Below are 5,408 nucleotides of genomic sequence, written 5' to 3' on the forward strand. Positions count from 1 at the left end.
TTATCTAGGGTTTGTAGGGCAATGAAGGGATCGGCAAATGAGGAATGGGTAGAAGAAAATTTTTCACTTGTATCTCTAAAATGGTACATAAAATTTACCATCTTAACTATTTCTAAGTCTGCAGTTCTGTTACCAAAATCAACTCCAGATCCATGTCCCCGATTTAATTTCATTTTTAAGTTTCATGCTGTGACCTCTGACCAACTTTACTATCCTTAGCAAGCATGTCAAAGCCTTCTAGTTGATGATTATCTGTCTACCCTAAAATGTAGCCATAATTATTTTTGTTAGTAATAGCATGACAATGGAGGTAAGTATCAAACTGACGATCGTGTCGATTATAAACAAGCATTTATCACAAGAGCACCAGAAGGTATGTATGGCCCCTGGTGCTACTGCATTCTTTGTCACTTTCTCTTGTCAATCATTAGTTACTTTTGGCCATATACTATTAGTTACTTTTGGCCATATACTGTTTGTTATACTATTAACAGTTTACAGTAACACAGGTCTGTAGCACAGAATAATCGTCCCCCACGTAAATTACCCTATAATAAAATTCTGTTATATTCTATGGAGTTGCTTGTATTGGTCTTTGGTCTGAAGACACCTTTTGGTTACAATGGCCATTACACCTTTGCCCCACGGTCAGACAAGTTCTGTGGCATTAAGTACATTCACATTGTTGTGCAACCATCACCACCAGAACTCTTTTCATTTTGCAAAACGTAAACTCTACTGATTAAACAATAACTCCCCATTCCTCCCTCCTCTCAGACCCCGGCAACCACCATTCTAATTTCTGTATATCTATGAATTTGATTACTCCAGGTCTAGCTTATATAAGAGGAATCATACAGTATGTGTCTTTTAGTGACTGGTTTATATCACTTAACATAACGTCCTCAAGTTTCATCCATTTTATAGCATGTATCAGAATTTCCTTTCTTTATAAGGCTGAATAATATTCCATTTGTGTATGTACCACATTGTTGACCCATTCATCAGTCAGTGAACATGTAGATTGTTGCTTCTATCCCTTGGCTATTGTGAACAATGCTGCTGTGAACATGGGCGTACAACTATCTCTTTGAGTCCTCACGTACATATTTTTATATCTAAAACTTTTTTGTGCCATGGAAATTGCATAAGTGATCAATTGCTGCATAATAAACCGCCCTAGAAGTTGATGGCTTATCACAGCAATGATAAGCCATCTCCTGGTTCTGTGAGTTGGCTAGATGGTTCTTTCGCTTGTTTACCTGCCTCTGTCCACAGTGGCATTCAGTTGGGAGACCTGGTGGGCCCACAGGTCCACACTGGCTTCATTCACATGTCTAGCAGCTGGGCTTGGCTCTTGCCTGGTTCTCCTCCATGTGGCCTCTTAGCCTCTAGAGCAGTGGTTCTCAACCTTCCTAAGGCCGCGACCTTTTAATACAGTTCCTCATGTTACGGTGACCCCCAATTTCATTGTTACAAGTTGAACATCATTAAAGCACAGTGATTCATCACAAAAACAATATGTCATTATGTATGTGTTTTCCGATGGTCTTAGGCGACCCCTGTGAAAGGGTCGTTCGACCCCCAAAGGGGTCACGACCCACAGGTTGAGAACCGCTGCTCTAGTGGTTAGGCCAATTTTCTTACCTGGCAGCCTCACAGAGGTATGGAGAAGGGGAAAGCGGAAGCGGCAAGGTTTCTGAGGCACAGGCTCCGGAACTTGCTCAGTGTCGCTTCAGTTATCTTCGATTGGTCCGAGCAAATGTCAAAGACGGCTCCTGGCCAGTGGGAAATACAGTCCACCTCTTGATGAGAGTGGCTGCAAAGAATTATCTGTGGCCACATTTCATCTACCACAGGAATATATTACCTATTCGAAAATATTAAACAAAAATGCTTATAGCTGGCCGTGACTGGGTGGCTTAGTTGGTTGGAGCATCGTCCAGCACATCAAAAGGCTGCAGGTTCGATTTCCAGGCAGGACACATACCTATGTCGTAGGTTTGATCCCCAGTCAGGGTGCGTACTGGAGGGAACTGATCAATCTCTCTCTCTCTGGATGCGTACTGGAGGAAACGGACCTGCGTGTGTGTGTGTGTGTGTGTGTGTGTGTGTGTGTTCTTTGAATGTGCTGAACCTTTTATGGATGCAGGGCTTTTGCACATGCCATTCCCTCTGGTGGAACACTAATCCTACTCTTTGCCTGGCAGCAGAACACAGTAGTTGTTGAGGACTAAATTGTGCTCCCCTCCACCCCCTTTCTTATGTTGAAATCCTAACCTTCAGTACCTTAGAATATGACTGTTATTTAGAAATAGGGCCTTTAAAGACGTAATTAAGGTAAAATGAGGTTATTCGGGTAGGCGCTTATCCGCTACGACACAAACACACATCGAGGGAAGAGCATGTGAGGACACAGGGAGAAGGCAATCTACAAGCCCAGGCAAGAGGCCTCAGGAGAAATCAATTCTGCTAATATCTACGTCAGATATCTGGCCTTCAGAATTGTGAGAAAAGAAGTTGTCATGGCTGCTCTAGCAAACTGTACAGTAGTTAAGCAGCTGAATTCTGAAGCAGTCTTCCTAGTTGTAAAACCTGCCGCTGTCAATTCCTAGCTGTGTAACTTTGGGCAAATTATTTACCCTTTTTCTATAAAATGGGGATGATAGCAATAGTACCAATAGAGTGACAGCCATCTGGTCTGCCCCAGTCTGAGGGGTCTTCTGGGATGCAGGACTTTTTGTGCTAAAATCTGACGAGTCACCCTACACTGAACATGGTTGCTGTGAAACTGAATGAAGGATTCCTAGTACATGGTAAACACGCTAGTAACAGGTATAGTTACTATTAAATATATTTCAGATTTAGATTAACTGTTAAATCTGAAATACTTTCAGGGAAAGAGATTAATCTGGATTAGGACTCCTTGTTAGATTCTTTTTTATTTAAAAAAAATGTTTTTATTGATTTTAGAGAAAGAAGAGAGAAACATCAACTGGCTGCCTCCTGCATGCCCCCTGCTGGGAATCCAGCCTGAAACCTGGGAATGTGCCCTGACCTGGCATTGAACCTGCCAACTTTTGGTACATGGGTTGAGGCTCCACCACCTGAGCCATGCCAGCCAGGACTCCTTGTTAAGTTCTTTCATAGCATCTGGTTCTTTTTTTTTTTTTTTGGTCAGTGGTTTCCCAAAATCCATTCTCCTTATTTTCAATAATAATAGGACCCCTGATTTCTAACTGGGCACATGGCTGCCTGGAATAAAGACTATTTCCCAGCTTCCTTGGTAGAAGAGTAAGTTTTGACCAATGGGCTATGAGCCAATGCGATATGTGTAAATTCTGGGTTGTATCCTTCAAGTGGCAGGGGAAAAATTGACATCTGTATTTTCACTGACTGCTAACTAAAATTCAGCATTTGCTTCAACTATGAATATAGGGAACAAAGCATAAAGTATTAGCAGTAACTGTGATCTTGTCACCAAATGAAATCACAGACATTTTCATCCTATATAATAAAGGCCGAATATGCCAATTGTCCCCTTGGGCGGTCCTTCAACCGGGAGTTCAACTGCTTGCTTTGATGTGCGCTGACGACCAGGGGGCAGTGTGGAACATGGCGGGCATTGGCGATGCGGTTCTGGCAGTAGGCAGCAGTGGAGGCACTGCCAGCCCCGATGGGCCCCAACAAGAGGACAAGAGCAGGGCTGGATGGTGGAGCAGGTGAGGGGTCGGCGCCAGGCCGAGGCAGGGTGCCAGGCCGGGCTGTGGGGCTGCGAGGCTGGGAGCATGAGCTGGGGCCCGATCTCCGCAGGCCACCCCGAGGGACCCCACCCGTGCACAAATTCCTGCACCGGGCCTCTAGTAGCACATAACGGTTTTACAGATATCTATTATGTTGTTTACAGTCATCACCACTATGAAATCTGACATGACACTCACGACTAGACCTTATCATTTAATGCTTACAGCAGCACACATACTGCTATGTGTCAGGGCGCAAAAGTGGCGAAGGACTCCTTCCTGTCTCGCCCCTGGCCCTTTTGTCACTCATGTGGAACTCGCAGTAGGTCGTCTTGAACATGCAGGTGAGGAAGAGGTAATGTCGACTCCAAAGTGTTTCCCTTGGTTGCGAGAAGGGAGACACGGTCCAGATGAGTAAAGAGAGTCAGGAGAGGAGGCCGTTTGATTTGGTTTTCAGACATGTGACCTGTGAAGTAATGGCAAGGTGTCCAGCTGGAAAAGGCCAGTGAGGCAGGCGGGAGATCAGAATTGGAGATGAAGGTGAGTGATTTTTCTTTTTAAAAGGAGCAGGTTTAAACTGGTGTGAGAACACTAGTGTGTGCCTGCCAGAGCTAAGGAACAGAAGCCCAGAGGGAAAAGGGGACATCGTGCAGGAAGGACGGAGGCCCTGCGTGGGCTGAAGAGAGGCAAAACCAAGGGAGAGAGGATCTATCTATCTATCTATCTATCTATCGATATAGATATTGATTTCAGAGATGGAGAGAGAGATAGAAACATAAATGATGAGAGAGAATTATTATTATTATTATTTTTTTTTTTTTTGAGAGAGAGAATTATTGATCGGCTGCCTCCTGCACGCCCTCCACTGGGGATGGAGCCCACAACCTGGGCATGTGTCCATGACCGGGTTCGAACCTTGGGACCCTTTAGTCCGCAGGCCAACGCTCAATCCACTGAGCCAAACCAGCCGGGGCTGGAGAGAGTTCTTGGGCCCCGACCACAGAGTTTAGGAGAAACGTTACGCGGGAGGCACAACTGCAAATACATAGCCAGAGTTGAGAGTGAAAGCTAAAGAGGGTATATCACGGAGGCGCTCTATCCAACGCGCAGGAATGATGGTCCAACAGGGAAGGGGCACGATCGGATGGATGCACATTTCAGAAAGAACCGGGCTGGCTGCAGCATGAGCAGTTAAGGCAACTCGGGAGGCAGGAGGTGCCAGCGGGGACCCAGATGCAGGCAGCTGCTGGCTTGCACCAGGCCAGGTCGTCGCAACTAGACCCAACTCTAATATCGAGGGGCCTGAGGATAAGCGAGTGCCAAAGGAGGCTCACCTACTATGGAGATACACGTTTAAAAGTTATACATCCAGCCAGCAATCTGTCCAAGTATTCTCCAGTCTCCTACCTGGGTGCATACATCTTTCGAAGGAGCTGGAGGGGGGCGGGGGAGGCTGGCGGGAGCGGTTGCACTGACGCAGGGCTTTCCCGGAGCCCAGCAGCAGCAGCAGTGAGCGCGGCGGCGGCGCGGAGCAGAGAACCACAGCGACCCCTGCCGCTCCTCCGAGCCACGGCGTCCCAGCGCCGCTTCCCGCCGCCGCCGGGAGCGCGCGGGGTCGCAGGGGGCGTGGCCTGGCGGGGTCGAAGGGCACGCGGCGTCAGTGTC

Source organism: Myotis nattereri (genome assembly GCF_964212035.1).
Source record: "Myotis nattereri genome assembly, chromosome: 17".
In the NCBI taxonomy this organism is placed as follows: Eukaryota; Metazoa; Chordata; class Mammalia; order Chiroptera; family Vespertilionidae; genus Myotis; species Myotis nattereri.